Source organism: Lolium rigidum, chromosome 1, assembly GCF_022539505.1.
Source record: "Lolium rigidum isolate FL_2022 chromosome 1, APGP_CSIRO_Lrig_0.1, whole genome shotgun sequence".
NCBI classification, from domain to species: Eukaryota; Viridiplantae; Streptophyta; class Magnoliopsida; order Poales; family Poaceae; genus Lolium; species Lolium rigidum.
In genome coordinates this window covers 61,885,341-61,903,203 of record NC_061508.1, presented here as the reverse complement: position 1 = coordinate 61,903,203, position 17,863 = coordinate 61,885,341, and the positions used below count along the sequence as shown (strand labels likewise).

The 17,863-nt window shown below is 43.7% G+C and overlaps 1 long non-coding RNA gene across 1 annotated transcript; it reads left to right on the top strand.

The window, feature by feature from the left end:
- Positions 1-5,250: 5,250 nt before the first annotated feature.
- On the top strand, positions 5,251-6,451 carry LOC124674159. Its single transcript, XR_006992952.1, has 4 exons — positions 5,251-5,269; positions 6,006-6,151; positions 6,236-6,275; positions 6,367-6,451. It is a non-coding gene; the product is annotated as an uncharacterized LOC124674159 (long non-coding RNA).
- The last annotated feature ends 11,412 nt before the right edge of the window (positions 6,452-17,863 follow it).

Genomic DNA, 17,863 nt, shown 5'->3' with positions numbered 1-17,863 from the left:
GTCGCCGATGGGAGCGACTATGGAGGGAGGGGAGGGAAGGGGTCCAGATGTTAGGAAATGTCCAAGCATTGGGCATCTCGACCTACAAAAGTGCAAAGGGAGGTGGGTTTCTCAAAGGGAGGTGGCAGGAGGGCTCCCTCTTGGAGAAGGGGTTGAGGATGACGATGGCGAGGCTGGACACGAGGTACGCCACCCATCGATGGCAGGTATCCCATCTCCGCGACACCAGGGTCTGCGCCCTTCTTCTGCCAGGAGCCTAGGGGCATGCGACCTCTTTTCAGGCCGCCTCGTTGCTGGGATCGAGAGCGATTGGTTCGTGTCGGAGCAAAATCGTGGATTTTGGGTGAGCAGAACACGCAAGGTGCCCGACTAGTTTGGCGGCTTTGGCCACCGATGGCGATTGTCTCGTGGCCGCCACACGACAGGGAGGGTGCTGATTGGTGGGGCATGCTTCGCGCGGGTGTGCGTGCCGAGGCCGGACTGGGAGTGGAAGGAAGAAAGGATCGCTCATTCGGTCAAGACTCGGGAACGGCGACTGGCGACGGCCCAGGGAGAGAGGCCCACGACAAAACGTGGTGTTGTTTTTTTTCTGTGATAGGGTAGGACAGACTTGGCCCATCGTTACTATGGCTACCACTTGAGACTTTGAGAGAGTGACAAAATTATTAGAGAGTGACACAATTATTAGTGGCCGCGACCAGATGTACACATCATCCATGTCTCCAAAGTCCAATTGATTACGGTCCAAAAGAAGAAGAACCTAGTCTACAACACTTTTTTGATAAAGAGCATATATTAATATTGCGGAGATACCAATTACATCCAGCTTACAACATCATGCCCTAATAACATAAATGATGCACACAGCAAAAAAAGAAAGAATAATTACAGGAAATAAAAGTCCCTCTGTGGAATCTAAAACTTGAAAAGCAACACTGACACCTTTAAGACAACACCAGAAGACCAGGTTCTCCATAAGCGACACCTCCAAGAAGGAAACAATGCACAAACGTTGTCGTCGCCCAATCATAGATCTTAGGTTTTCACCCTGAAGAAAGTCTTCCCTCTCAAAACAATGTCTTCAACAAGAACATTGTCAGGCATAACCAATTAAGGCCAGACCTTGGATTTTCACCATGAAAGATAGAACTCTGAACTTCTCCTGTGCAATCGCCCCCACATACAAGTCGATGTTTGAAGTCACGAAGCTCCAAGCCAATTCCACGTCACCACCAAGATCCGAGCACAATTGCTCTTCCACCGATCTCGGATTTTATGACCTTCTCCGCCAGCACCATGGAAAGAAAACGAGCTCCATGATATTAGCAGCCAGCAGAGCTTCGAAGCGCTCCCCCTGAAACCAAATGTTCAGATAAAAAACATGGGTGCGCCCGACCGAAACACCCAATCCAGCAATCTTCAGGCATTGATCGCACAACGAATTTCTCCGGCAGGACATTCCGGAACACGGCAATCCAGCTAGCCCGGTGGGGAGAAGCTTTCGACCGATCTTCACTTGGGGCGAGAGAAACCATAGGAAAACCACCTTTATTAGGCAGAACGGCAGGCCCCTCACCGCCGCCCGCCGGTCGATCTCATCGGCGGAAGAGGAAGCCGCCACCGACTGCACATCCGTCGATGAGTCGTCCGCCGTCACCCCCAAAACCGAAGAAGGCCACCAATGTGAGTCGTCGGAAGGAGGGGCGCAGAGGACTCACCGGCCACACTGGATCCGCAGCCATCGGGGTCACCCCCGCCGACCAACGCCATGGCGGGCACGGAGCCGAGAGCCAAGGCCGCAGGCCGGGTCCGACCACCGTGCTGCCGGCGCAGCCACAACGTCTGCCCCTCCACAACTTGCCTTCACTACTCGGTTTCTCACTCTTAGTATTTTTATTTAATTTAAGGCAGTCGATATCTGTTGCAAAGAGTAGATAGTTGATCTAGATTACAAGGGAAATCATGTAAAAAGGCATGCATTGCCTTGGTTACAAGAAATACCGTGCTAAAAACCATACAAACGGGACTGATACGTCTCAAACGTATCTATAATTTCTTATGTTCCATGCTACTTTTATGACAATACTTGAATGTTTTATACATACTTTACATCATTATTATACATTTTCCGGCACTAACCTATTAACAAGATGCCGAAGCGCCAGTTGCTGTTTTCTGCTGTTTTTGGTTTCAGAAATCCTAGTAAGGAAATATTCTCGGAATTGGACGAAATCAACGCCCAGGGTCCTATTTTTCCACGAAGCTTCCAGAAGACCGAAGGGATAACGAAGTGGGTCGACGAGGCGCTGCCACCATAGGGCCGCGCGGCCAGAGGGGGGCCCACGCCGCCCTATGGTGTGGGCCCCTCGCGCCGCCTCCTGACCTACCCTTCTGCCTACTTAAAGCCTTCGTCGCGAATACCCCTGTACCGAGAGCCACGATACGGAAAACCTTCCAGAGACGTCGCCGCCACCAATCCCATCTCGGGGGATTTAGGAGATCGCCTCCGGCACCCTGCCGGAGAGGGGAATCATCACCGGAGGGGCTCTACATCATCATGCCCGCCTCCGGATTGATGCGTGAGTAGTTCATCCTTGGACTATGGGTCCATAGCAGTAGCTAGATGGTTGTCTTCTCCACTTGTGCTATCATTGTTTAGATCTTGTGAGCTGCCTAACATGATCAAGATCATCTATTTGTAATGCTACATGTTGTGTTTGATGGGATCCGATGAATCTAGAATACTATGTCAAGTTGATTATCAATCTATCATATATGTGTTGTTTATGTTCTTGCATGCTCTCCGTTGCTAGTAGAGGCTCTGGCCAAGTTGATACTTGTAACTCCAAGAGGGAGTATTTATGCTCGATAGTGGGTTCATGCCTCCATTTAATCTGGGACAGTGACGGAAAGTTCTAAGGTTGTGGATGTGCTCGTTGCTACTAGGGATAAAACATCGATGATTTGTCTAAGGATATTTGTGTTGATTACATTACGCACCATACTTAATGCAATTATCCGTTGTTTACAACTTAATACTCGGAGGGGGTGCGGATGCTAACCCGAAGGTGGATTATTTAGGCATAGATGCATGCTGGATAGCGGTCTATGTACTTTGTCGTAATGCCTTGATTAAATCTCATAGTAATCATCATTGATATGTATTGAATCTTGATTTGTCAATTGCCCATCTGTAATTTGTTCACCCATCATGCTAGTTATCTTATTGGAGAGACACCACTAGTGAACTGTGGACCCCGGTCCATTCTTTTACATCTAAATACATTCTACTGCAATTATTGTTCTTACTGTTCTTTGCAAACAAACACCATCTTCCACTCGATACGCTTAATCCTTTGTTTTCAGCAAGCCGGTGAGATTGACAACCTCACTGTTACGTTGGGGCAAAGTATCTTGATTGTGTTGTGCAGGTTCCACGTTGTCGCCGGTTTCACTGGTGTTGCGCCGCACTACACTCCTCCACCAACAACCTTCACGTGCTTCTTGGCTCCTACTGGTTCGATAACCTTGGTTTCTTTCTGAGGGAAAACTTGCTGCTGTGCGCATCACACCTTCCTCTTGGGGTTCCCAACGGACGTGTACATCTACGCGCATCAGGGACGCAAAAAGAGGCACACAAAACCGGCTCCCAGGATTGTCATCACATATACTGCTGGAATTTGTGGGCATTTGGCCTTTGGCCCATGGCCCATTATCAAATTCTGAAACTCACATGGCCCATTCCAATAATCAGTTGGAGCACTAGTGGGGGCTAAAGTTTAGTCCCACATTGCTAGTTGGGAGAGAGTTGGAGTGGTATATAAGGTGGGTTGTTCTATTCCTAGTAAGTGAGTGAGAAGAGAGAGAGCCCTCGCGCAGTCCTCCTCCCCCGCCGCCCGCCTCGCCTCGTCACGACACGTCACGACGCGCCGCGGGTTGCGGGAATCTCGCCGAGCCGAGCTTATCTTTTTGCTGTTTGGGAAATTAATTGTGTAATCAATTTTGAGTCATTAACGGACGCGTTACTCAGCCGTTTTGCCTTCCGGTTTTTCTGGATCGTGGCTGTGCCGACTCGGACGTGGGCTGCGCCCCACGACCTTCCCGAACCTCACTATATAAGCGCGGACGAGAACCCTATCCTGTACGAGCCACATATGCGACTACCTGTTTCCAGTTCATTGCGCCGCCGCCTTCGTCTTCCTCATCCTGTCCGTCGGCGTGCACCGACTGCCGGGACAGTAGGCCTCCGGAACCCTGCCTCTCGTGAACCTGTACGGGTGAGGGGCAATCAGGTTTTTGGGGAGCGCTCCGGCGCGACTACTGGCAGCACGACGTCGTCTTCGGACGACGAGTTTCTCCACACCGACAACTTCTTCCCAGACCTCGGCGACTTCTCACTACAAGAAATCTGCCATAATATGACGTTTTTTTATGACTGGAAATCAAAATGTCATAGCTTTATGACGTTCCTAGCTTTGACCGTCCTTGGCCACTCGGGGGGCAAAACCCTAGAAAATCGTGACGTTATTGGGCAAAAACGTCATTGGCAATTTAGGTCAAAACGTCATTAGCAAAATTAAGTGGCCTACGACGTTTTTCCACTGCCGATTGCGACAAATCAATAACGTCATTGGCATGCCAAAAAAATTAGCCAATCAGAAAACAGAAAACAACCTACCAAGGATCAGCTCCAAACTTGAATCTCAACCGTCCGAAGCATCCAACGCACCAAACCACGCGCGGAATTTTCCCATTGGCGCCTAAAATTTTTGGGTCACGCGCGCGACCGACCAGACCACCAAACCACGCGCGCGAGGACCAACCAGACCACTTAATTTTGCTTCCGCCCCGCGCGCCAGACCCAGACCGCCCCGCAAACCCTAGCCAATTTCCCTTCCGCCGCCCCTCCTCTCCGGCCTAGATCCCGGCCAACTCCGGCGACCCAGGCTCGCAAGAAACCAAGGCTCGCCGTCCCACCACTCCTCCCCGCCCCGTCCAATCCTAACCAGATCCACACCACCCCGACCGCACCCGACCCGCCCCCGCCCCCCACCACCTCCTCCGCCGCGCGGAAGCTCCCCATCAAGCGCCGCTCCCCGGCGAGATCTCCCCGGTTTGGGTCAGACACGTGAGCCTCCCTGCAAATACAACTCGTCCCCGAGGCTGCCTCCGCCCTCCACAGACCCTCACTCCCCACCTTCTTGCGCCACAAGCCGGACCCGACGATCCGCGCCGCTGTTGACGCGGCCTCCTCCGCCCGCCGGAATCGGTAAGCGCCCCGCCTCCCCGCGCCCCAGAAAGCAGGCCGGATGCGTCGCCGCCACCGCTGCCGCGCTGCTAAAACCTACGCTACCTGATTTAGACGAGATCCCAAATCCGATCGAACCCTTCCGCTGCCACGGCGTCGCCGGATATCGGGAATCGCCCCTGGCCCTCCTCCTACCGTAGCAAGGTCGCCTTGTACTTGAAGGAATTCTTCTTTTCATAGTCGTCGTCGTCCTCTGCTCAACTGGGCCGGTGCTGAGTAGAGATCCCTCCTGGCCTGAGTCGATTTTCTCTTGTTGGTGCCAACCCTAACTTGGCTGGGCTGTTCTGGTATTTTCTATGCCGTGAGCAATCTATGTAACCTAACTATTGTTTTCACTGGTCGCGGAATTGTTTGCTGTGCGGTGGAGTACTACTAGTACAAGTGTATTTTCCAGAAACTTTTGGTGTCCAGCTGAACCCCTCATAGTCCCCCTTTGTAGCCAGCGATCATTATATCGCATCTTGGTGCAATTACCAAGTGTAACAAACCAAGGAAATTCCAGGTTTTCCATGTGGTCAGGTAGCTTCGTTCCCAAATATATGCATGTACCTTCGCATGCCATGTTCCAAGTACTCTAGGCTACTTACTTCCCTGCCAAATGCCTAGTACATATGTCTGAATAATCCTCGCAGTTGCCTGTTCCATGAAGCTTGGTCATGCTTATTCTCAATGCGATTGTTGCTATTTCTCGTTCCAGGAGAGAACTCTATATTGGTTTAGAGGTTGAAGCAACTTAACAATGAGCAGCATCGGAACTGGGTATGACCTGTCCGTCACCACTTTCTCCCCGGATGGCCGTGTCTTCCAGGTCGAGTATGCTGGCAAGGCCGTCGACAACAGCGGGTATGACTTGGCTCCCTTCGCTGTTTTCTTGTGCCTTTTTCTGTCTATGTAACTTCATGCTGCAATTTGGATGTTTTTGTGTAGGACGATCGTTGGCATCAAATGCAAAGATGGAATCGTCCTTGTAAGTGGTTACTGCTGGATTTAGTTTGCCTAGATTTGGTGTTCTTTTCTGTGTGTTTTATGTGCTAACTTCTTTTGATGTTGGTCTGTAGGGTGTGGAGAAGCTGATAACATCTAAGATGATACTTGCTGGGTCGAATCGGAGACTTCACTCCATGCACCACAACTCTGGCTTGCACAGGTGTCCAGCTTGCAGAAACTACAAGGTATAGAGCCTATTGCAGTGGACTGTATCATATAATGATCTGAAATGCTACTGTTGCTAATCTTGAAATGCTACTGTTGCTAATCTTGATTTCTATATATATATATGCAAAACATTTGCAATGTTACTAGCATAGGTCTACAGAACATTCCATTGTTTCTATATACGATGTAATATATCTACAGCTAAAGTTCCTTATCCATTTTGTTACAGCACTGGGTAGTATGCATGTATGGGAATATTACAGGCCATTATCTGGTATCTGGGGAAGCTATTTCCTTTAGTGGCTGTGATGATCACCAGATATATCATCAGCAAGTTCTAATCTGATACATTTTCTTGTAATAATAGTTGGTATTATAATCAATATTTGATATTCTTCTGCAACTATCTCTTTTTCTACAGTACTTGTTCTCCCAAGTTTTATTTGGCTCAAGTCTCATGTGTGTACATATTATACATCATGCTGTAATTATTTCATGCTAATATTTAATTGGCCCTTACTGTACTTGGTTTTACCTGCAGCAGCATCCTAGTATTACTTGGTTTTACATCGCCTCTTCTGGGTGTGCTTTATTTTAGAAACATTTAACATATTTATTAAAGATATTACTTGTCAAATATGGCATAGCTTGCATCATACTGCCATGTATTCAAAGCTACCGAGTAAAACTTGCAATTTGAGTTGATCACCTCGTGCATTCATTTTGCAATCATTGAAAATAGTGTAGGGTTTCGGTTCAAATGTTCTTTACTAGAGCCGTCTGCTAATACTAACAAGTATGATGTGTTATCCTGTGAAGACTGCACAACCTGTTGCTTTCTGGCTCCCATGGTGCCTAGGGTAGGTGCTAAATTCGGGTGAGACAGGTCGGTATGGTTAATTTCTGCTGAAACCAGTAACCATAAAAGATCACATGCCTTAGTTCTCTCTCTGAGAGGTATCCGACTTAATTTTAAAATAAAATGTTAAATTATGGATGGTTCCTGATGCTACTGTATGTTTTGTTTGAACAAGGATAGAGAATAACTTAAAAGTTGCCTGCTGCACTACTGTGTGTTCTTCATGATCTATGCAAACGATGTTTTCATTGATTATTCTAAGATAAAATGTTAAGTTATAGCTGTTTCTGAATGCTACTGTATGATCTGTTTGACCAAGGACAGAGAATAACTTGAAAGTTGCCTGATGCACTACCGTGTGTTCTTCATGATGTATGTAAACCATGTTTTCATTGCTTATTGAGCACCCATGGTTCATCTTGGAGCTCCCCCTATATTTTCTCTTATAGCCTTGCCAGTAATTATGACATACTTTTTAGTTTCTCACTTCTGTATTGTACCAGCATTCACATTTTATGAGTTCACCCCTTTGCTTCAGTTAAGTGGAGTCTATGATTCAAGTGTTAATGATATCTGTGTAATCTGCTCATCTTGTTATTGGACAATGTACCATGAGTAATCTGCTCATTTGTGCTCAGATGCTAAAATATTCATTGGTTGCATGATATTATCCAGCAATTACCTGTTTGACAGTCATGCCTTTGGATGTTTGTTTTTGTGCAGGATGGATGGATGAGCCTATGACAGATGCTTGTTCTTGGACAGGTTGTGTTAGCCAGTGTGCTGGGATGCAATGTTGGACGGTGATGTGCTCACAGGGAACAGGTTGTCTGTGCGGTTGGTGGAGCGGAGAGTTCCTGATGATGCATCATTAAGAAGGTGACCTGGAAGTTAGGTTATGACGACTCGATTCTGGCCGTCTAGAATGGCATGCTTTGGTTCTTATGATTTGACTCGATGGATGTTGCGTGCTGTAATAGTCTAGCCGGTTTGTTTTCATTATCCTTTGGATTCAGCTGCAGCCTCGTCATTCCTGTATGTGTTTTTTGGAAAAATACTGGAATAGACTTCATGTATTCATCTTTTGGCGTCTAAATATTATCAGATCGTGTGAAATAAATGCTGACAAATGGGACCAATGGGAAAATGAAACCTGACACGTGGGGTCTCTATATGTAATTGGCCAAAACAAATAAGCTAAAAAGGCCGAGGTAATTGGGCTAGTTACGGGCCAAGGCCCAACAAAGTCGAAAAAAATAATCAGAACTAATGGGCTCAGCCCACATAAGGAGCTGAATGGACCGGGCTGAATTCAGATAACGACGTTTCTAATTCGTCATAATTTTGCCACGTCGGATTGCCACGCTGGACTCGGGGGCAGGTGCCCATGACGTTTTGGGAACGTCATGCCGGCAGTGACATTTTAAAACGTCACAAAGCTCTACGACGTTTTCAAGTGGAACGTCTTAAGCAGTCACTGCTGACTCCCAGCTTTCGACGTTTTGAAAAGTGTCACCGTAACGTCACAAGTAGCCATAAGTGACGTTTCAGTGACACCTTTATTTTGTCAACTTATGGCAGATTTCTTGTAGTGTCTTCGACAACCTCAACATGGGCGACAACGATGCTGCTGTGAAGTATGTGATCTTGTTGTTTCTCTTTCAGTTTCTGTTAGAGTTTCTTCTTCTAGCATATGTGGTAGATATGATCGGTTTGTCTACTTTAGATGTGATTTGTTCATCTATCTTACTAGACTGCACGTATAGTTTATTTGTTTACGTAGTCATGATTTATCAATTACTTGTACGGATTATTTCATATGGATATTTTCTTATATTTTCAACAATCCAAAAACCTGATTTTAGGCAAATCAATTCAAGCAGCGTTGCTGCCGCTACTCGACCTCCCCTCTTTGATGGTATGCATTACAAGAGGTGGCGCAGAAAGGCAGTTCTATGGTTTACAAACCTAGGTTGTTTTAGCGCCACAGATGCTAGACCTGAGGGGCCTCTCTCTGCAGAGGAGCAGGAAAAGTTTGAGAAGGTCGACGCCATGTTTAAGGCGGCCTTGTTCAGCATTCTTGGGGACAACATTGTTGACCCGTACATGGCTTTCGACCATGGTAAAGATGCGTGGGATGCGCTCGAGGCCAAATTTGGGGTCTCGGACGCTGGCACTGAATTGTATGTCATGGAGCAATACTATGACTACAGGATGACTGATGAGTGCTGATAACCCACAAGTATAGGGGATCACAACAGTCTTCGAGGGAAGTAAAACCCAAATTTATTGATTCGACACAAGGGGAGGTAAAGAATACTTATAAGTCTTAACAACTGAGTTGTCAATTCAGCTGCACCTGGAAAAGCACTAGTAACAGGGGTGATGTGAAAGCAGCAGTAATATGAGAGAAGTAGTAACAGTAACACAGTAGCAGTAATAGTAAAACAGAGGTAATGGCACCAGAAAATAGTTGATACTACTTCCAATGTCATGTAGAACGAGTATATGATGATGCGAGATGGACCGGGGTTCCCAGCTATCTACACTAGTGGTAACTCTCCAATAACAAATGTTGGGTGAACAAATTACAGTTGGGAAATTGATAGGATTGAAATAGCATTAAGACAGAACATCAAGATTATTAATCATGTAGGCATGTTTTCCATATATAGTCATACGTGCTCGCAATGAGAAACTTGTACAACATCTTTTGTCCTACCAGACCGGTGGCAGCCGGGCCTCTAGGGAATCTACTCGGAAATTAAGGTACTCCTTTTAATAGAGCACCGGAGCAAAGCATTAACACTCCGTGAAAACATGTGATCCTCATACCTACGCCTTCCCCTCCGGTTATCCCAATTTCTGTCACTTTGGGGCCTCGGGTTCCGGACATAGACATGTGCAAACAACTTGTAGATACAATCTAAGCAATAAGTATAAAGCTTAAATCTAAGATCATGCCACTCGGGCCCTAGTGACAAGCATTAAACACAACAAGATTGAAGCAACAATAACTTCACAAACTTTATAGATAGACTAATCATAATGTAACAATCCATCGGATCCCAACAAACACAACACCGATTACATCAGATGAATCTCAATCATGTAAGGAAGCTCATGAGATCATTGTATTGAAGTACATGGGGGAGAGAATACCAACTAGTGATACGTTTCAAACGTATCTATAATTTCTGATGTTCCATGCTAGTTTTATGACAATACCTACATGTTTTGTTCACACTTTATATCGTTTTGATGCATTTTCCGGAACTAACCTATTGACGAGATGCCGAAGTGCCGCTCTCGTTTTCTGCTGTTTTTGGTTTCAGAAATCCTAGTAAGGAAATATTCTCGGAATCGGACGAAATCAACGCCCAGCATCTTAGAAATCCACGAAGCTTCCAGAACACCCGAGAGGGGCCAGAGGGGGGCCACAGGGGCCCCATACACTAAGGCGGCGCGGCCAGAGGGGGGGGGGGCGCGCCGGCCTACTGTGTGGGCCCCCCGTAGCCCTTCCGACTCCGCCTCTTCGACTATAAGAAGCCCCCTGACCTAAATCTTTGATACGAATAATCCACGGTACGAGAAAAGTTCTAGAGCCGCCGCCATCGTGAAGCCAAGATCTGGGGGACAGGAGTCTCTGTTCCGGCACGCCGCCGGGACGGGGAAGTGCCCTCGGAAGGCTCCTCCATCGACACCACCGCCATCTTCATCACCGCTGCTGTCTCCCATGAGGAGGGAGTAGTTCTCCATCGAGGCTAAGGGCTGTACCGGTAGCTATGTGGTTAATCTCTCTCCTATGTACTTCAATACAATAATCTCATGAGCTGCCTTACATGATTGAGATTCATATGATGATGCTTGTAATCTAGATGCCATTATGCTAGTCAAGTGGATTTTACTTATGTGATCTCCGGGAGACTCCTTGACCCACGTGTGTAAAGGTGACAAGTGTGTGCACCGTGTGGGTCTCTTAGGCTATATTTCACAGAATACTTATTCACTCGTTATGAATAGCATAGTGAAGTGCTTATTTATATCCCTTTATGATTGCAATGTGTTTTGTATCACTATTCATCTATGTGCTACTCTAGTGATGTTATTAAAGTACTCTATTCCTCCTGCACGGTGTAATGGTGACAGTGTGTGCATCGTGTAGTACTTGTCGTAGGTTATGATCATAATCTCTTGTAGATTATGAAGTTAACTATTGCTATGATAGTATTGATGTGATCTATGCCTCCTTCATAGTGTGATGGTGACAGTGTGCATGCTATGTTAGTACTTGGTTTAGTTGTGTTGATCTATCGTGCACTCTAAGGTTATTTAAACATGAATATCGAATATTGTGGAGCTTGTTAACTCCGGCATTGAGGGTTCATGTAATCCTACACAATTAGTGGTGTTCATCATCCAACAAGAGAGTGTAGAGTATAGCATTTATCTATTCTGTTATGTGATCAATGTTGAGAGTGTCCACTAGTGAAAGTATAATCCCTAGACCTTGTTCCCAAATACTGCAATCATCGCTTGTTTACTGTTCTACTGCATCTGTATCGCTCGCAATATCACCACCATCAACCATACGCCAGTTGTAGCATCAAGCTATTTTCTGGTGCCGTTACTATTGCTCATATACATTCATACCACCTGTATTTCACTATCTCTTCGCCAAACTAGTGCACCTATACATCTGACAAGTGTATTAGGTGTGTTGGGGACACAAGATACTTCTTGCGTTGTGGTTGCAGGGTTGCTTGAGAGGGATATCTTTGACCTCTTCCTCCCCGAGTTCGATAAACCTTGGGTGATCCACTTAAGGGAAAACTTGCTGCTGTTCTACAAACCTCTGCTCTTGGAGGCCCAACACTGTCTACAAGAATAGAAGCACCCGTAGACATCAAGCTATTTTCTGGCGCCGTTGCCGGGGAGGAAAGGTAAAAGGCACTCATACTCCGGTCCCAGGTAACTAAGTTATTTTATGTTGCCGTTGTAAGTGCTCGAAGCTATTTCCTTCAGATCCTGCAATTGCATCTTTTGGTTTCTTGTTTACACTAGTCGTGCATAATGGAAAGTAACAATGAGCTTCTTATTCTATTTCCTGAGTTAAGACATGGATTGTTTGCTGCGAAAATTAGAAAACCTATGGAATCTTATTTGCATGCTAGTAGCAATGATATTAGTATGAACGCTTTGAACACCATTGTTGCTAATGATATGGAAAATTCTAAGCTTGGGGAAGCTGGTTTTGAGGAGCATGATATTTTTAGTCCCCCAAGCATTGAGGAGAAAATTTTCTTTGATGATACTTTGCCTCCTATTTATGATGATTACAATGATAGTGGTCTTTTGGTGCCGCCTACTATGGAGAGTAAATTTTATTATCATTATACTATGCCTCCTACACTTGATGAGAATAATAATGATAGCTACTTTGTTGAATTTGCTCCCACTACAACTAATAAAATTGATTATGCTTATATGGAGAGTAATAATTTTATGCATGTGGCTCATGACAAGAATGTTTTATGTGATAGTTATATTGTTGAGTTTGTTCATGATGCTACTGAAAGTTATTATGAGAGAGGGAAACATGGTTATATGCATCTTAATAATATTAAGTTTCCCCTCTTTATGTTGAGAATCTTGAAATTGCGCTTGTGTTGCCTTCCTAAGCTTGTCACTTTGTTCTTCATGAATTTATTTGTGTACAAGATTCCTTTTCATAGGAAGTGGGTTAGGCTTAAATGCGTTTTGAATTTGCTTCTTGATGCCCTCCTTTGCTTCAACTCTTATTTCTTGCGAGAGTATCTTTGAAATTACTGAGCCCATCTTAATGGCTATAAAGAAAGAACTTCTTGGGAGATAACCCATGTGTTTATTTTACTACAACAATTTTTGTTTTGTTGAGTCTTGGAAGTTGTTTACTACCGTAGCAACCTCTCCTTATCATGTTTTTGGTGCCAAGTAAAGTCTCTATGTTAAAGTTGATGCTAGATTTGGATTATCGCGCAGTAAACAGATTTGTCAGTCTGTCACGAATTCGCGCAGAAATCTCTGTAGGTAACTCAGACAAATCTGCAAAGTTACGTGTGTGATCCTCAGATATGTACGCAACTTTCATTAGTTTTGAGTTTTTCCATTTGAGCAAGTTAAGTGCCCCTGCCAAATTCGTCTTTACGGACTAATCTGTTTTTGACAGATTCTGCCTTTTATTTCGCATTGCCGCTTTTTCTATATTGAATGTGTTTCTTTGTTCCATTAACTTTCAGAAGCTTTGTGCAATGTCCAGAAGTGTTAAGAATGATTGTGTCACCTCTGAACATGTGAATTTTTATTATTCACTAACCCTCTAATGAGTTTGCTTGAAGTTTGGTGTGGAGGAAGTTTTCAAGGGTCAATAGAAGAGGATGATATACTATGATCAAGAAGAGTGAAAGGTCTAAGCTTGGGGATGCCCCGGTGGTTCATCCCTGCATATTTTAAGAATACTCAAGCATCTAAGCTTGGGGATGCCCAAGGCATCCCCTTCTTCATCGACAACTTATCAGGTCACTTCTAGTGAAACTATATTTTTATTCCGTCACATCTTATGTACTTTACTTGGAGCGTCTGTGTGCTTTTATTTTCGTTTTGTTATTTTCATTCTCTTAATAAGTTCATCCTTGTGTGGGAGAGAGACACGCTCCGCTTTTTCATATGAACACTAGTGTTCTTTGTTTATGCTTTTAATGTTCAAGGGCGAAAGTTGATCGCTTCACTTGTTGCTATTTGGTTGGAATCAGAAAATGCTTCATATGGTTTTGAATAACTTGATACTTGGCAATTGTTTTGAGCTCTCATAGATCATGTTTAAGCTCTTGTATCATGTAGTTTAACCTATTAATGAAGAACTACATAGAGCTTGTTAAAATTTGGTTTGCATGATTGGTCTCTCTAAGTCTAGATATTTGTTGGTAAAGTGTTTGAGCAACAAGGAAGACAGTGTAGAGTCTTATAATGCTTGCAATATGTTCTTATGTAAGTTTTGTTGTACCGGTTCATACTTGTGTTTGTTTCAAACAACCTTGCTAGCCAAAGCCTTGTACTGAGAGGAAATGCTTCTTGTGCATCCAAACACCTTGAGCCAAAACCCATGCCATTTTTGTCCACCATATCTACCTACTATGTGGTATTTCCTGCCATTCCAAGTAAATACTTCATGTGCTACCTTTAAACAATTCAAAAGCTATTATCTCTTATTTGTGTCAATGTTTTATAGCTCATGAGGAAGTATGTGGTGTTTTATCTTTCGATCTTGTCATTTACTTCTGACATACTTTCACAATGGACTAGTGGCTCATCCGCTTATCCAATAATTTTGCAAAAAGAGCTGGCAATGGGGTTCCCAGCCCCAATTAATTAACTTGCATTAATAATTCTCTTCACATGTTTTGCCCCGATCTATCAAGTAAGCAACTTAAATTTGCAAATAGACACTCCTCCATGGTATGTGAATGTTGGAAGGCACCCGAGGATTCGGTTAGCCATGGCTTGTGTAAGCAAAGGTTGGGGGAGTGTCATCTAATAAATAAAACTAAAGTACATGTGTAAACAAAAGAGAAGAGGGATGATCTACCTTGCTCGGTAGAGATAACGTCCTTCATGGGAGCCGCTCTTGAAAGTCTGGTTGATAAGGTAGTTAGAGTACCCATTACCATTCGTTGACAACAACAAACACCTCTCAAAATTTTACTTTTATGCTCTCTATATGATTTCAAAACTTGAAAAGCTCTAGCACATGATTTAATCCCTGCTTCCTCTGCGAAGGGCCTATCTTTTACTTTATGTTGAGTCAGTTTACCTACTTCCTTCCATCTTATAAGCAAACACTTGTGTCAACTGTGCATTGATTCTTACATACTTGCTTATTTGCATTCATCATATTACTCTATGTTGACAATTATCCATGAGATATGCAAGTTGAAAGTTGAAAGCAACTGCTGAAACTTATATCTTCCTTTGTGTTGCTTTGATGCATTCTACTAAGAATTTATTGCTTTATGAGTTAACTGTTATGCAAGACTTTTTTATGCTTGTCTTGAAAGTACTATTCATGAAAAGTTTTACTATATGATTCATTTGTTTAGTCATTATCTTTGTTAGCAATCTTTTGCTTCAGATCACACCATTCATGTCATATGCTTTACAATAATGTTGATCAAGATTATGATGGTAACATGTCACCTCAGAAATTATCTGTGTTATCGTTTACCTACTCGAGGGAGAGTAGGAACTAAGCTTGGGGATGCTTGATACGTCTCAAACGTATCTATAATTTCTGATGTTCCATGCTAGTTTTATGACAATACCTACATGTTTTGTTCACACTTCATATCGTTTTGATGCATTTTCCGGAACTAACCTATTGATGAGATGCCGAAGTGCCAGTTCCTGATTTCTGCTGTTTTTGGTTTCAGAAATCCTAGTAAGGAAATATTCTCGGAATCGGATGAAATCAACGCCCAGCATCTTAGAAATCCACGAAGCTTCCAGAACACCCGAGAGGGACCAGAGGGGGCCACAGGGGCCCCACACACTAAGGCGGCGCGGCCGAGAGGGGGCGCCGGCCTACCGTGTGGGCCCCCGTAGCCCTTCCGACTCCGCCTCTTCGCCTATAAGAAGCCCCCTGACCTAAATCTTCGATACGAATAGTCCACGGTACGAGAAAAGTTCCAGAGCCGCCGCCATCGCGAAGCCAAGATCTGGGGGACAGGAGTCTCTGTTCCGGCACGCCGCCGGGACGGGGAAGTGCCCCCGGAAGGCTCCTCCATCGACACCACCGCCATCTTCATCACCGCTGCTGTCTCCCATGAGGAGGGAGTAGTTCTCCATCGAGGCTAAGGGCTGTACCGGTAGCTATGTGGTTAATCTCTCTCCTATGTACTTCAATACAATAATCTCATGAGCACTTCTTGGGGTACTTCCGTTGCTCAAATCAGAAAACTTAAAACTAATGAAAGTTGCGTACATATCTGAGGATCACGCACGTAAATTTGCCGATTTTTCTGAGTTTCCTACAGAGAGATCTGCCCAGATTCGTGACAGATAGAAATCTGTTTCTGCGCAGAAATCCAAATCTAGTATCAACCTTCTTTTAGAGACTTCACTTGGCACAACATTGCAATAAAATAAAGATAAGGAGAGGTTGCTACAGTAGTAACAACTTTCAAGACACAACAAAATAGTAGCAAAATAAACACATGGGTTATGTCCCAAGAAGTGCTTTCTTTATAACCATTAAGATGGGCTCAGCAATTTTAATGATGCTCACATAAGGGTGAGAGTTGAAGCAAAAGAGAGAATCAAAAAGCAAGTTCAAAACACATTTAAGTCTAACCCACTTCCTATGCATAGGAATCTTGTACACAAATAAATTCATGAAGAACAAAGTGACAAGCATAAGAAGATAAAACAAGAGTAACTTCAAAATTTTCAGCATATAGAGAGGTGTTTTAGTACCATGCAAATTTCTACAACCATATTTTCCTCTCTCATAATAATTTTCAGTAGCTTCATGGATAAACTCAACAATATAACTATCACATAAAGCATGCTTTTCATGATTCACAAACATATAATTTTTATCAAGCTCAGAAATAATAGGATTAAATCTTTCAAACCCACTTTTATCAATAATATAACAAGATGATTGATCAATCTCAAAAGATATGGGACTCATAGATAGAGTCAAGAACTCTCCAATCCCATTTTCATTAGTAGTACAATTAATATTATCAAGTAACATAGGACCATCATCTAGAGATTTATCATCAACATTTTCTAAGCAAAACTCTTTAGTACCATGCATTTCGACATCAGGCACAAACAAAACATTATCATAAGATTTATCAAAATAGCATGGATTATCATGAATAACAGTAGCATAATTATTCTCACAAGTTTTACTCATAGGAAATATTTCAAGAGAATCCACAGGAACATAACATTCATCCTCTTTCGGTAAGCATGGAGGACAATCAAATAGTGTAAGAGATAAAGAGTTACTCTCATTAGAAGGTTGGCATGGGTAGCTAATCCATTCTTCCTCCTTTTGTTCATCACTCTCCTCTTCTTTTTCATCCAATGAGCTTTCAGAGTTCATCAATTTCCTCCTCTTTTTCATCCAATGAGCTTTCGTGTTCATCAATTTCTTCTTCCACAGGTTCCTGCAAATTGTGAGTGCATTCTTGTGCATTAATGAATCTCTCTTTATAATCAATGATATAAGGATTATCACTGTAGCTTTCTATGCAAAAATTAAGGATAGAAGAGACATAATCTTTAAGGTCCTTAAAAACAGCGCAAGTTTCATAATTATTAGACATGAATGATTCTATCTCAGAGGCTCCCATAAATAAGACAAATTTTTCTACCTCTTCGAACCCAAAATGAATATAGCTATTCCAATTATAGTTCTTAATTAAAACTTCCTCACTAAAGCCACATTGAAATTTAAGATGTTTAGTATCCTGTTTAGAGCAACAGTTTATATC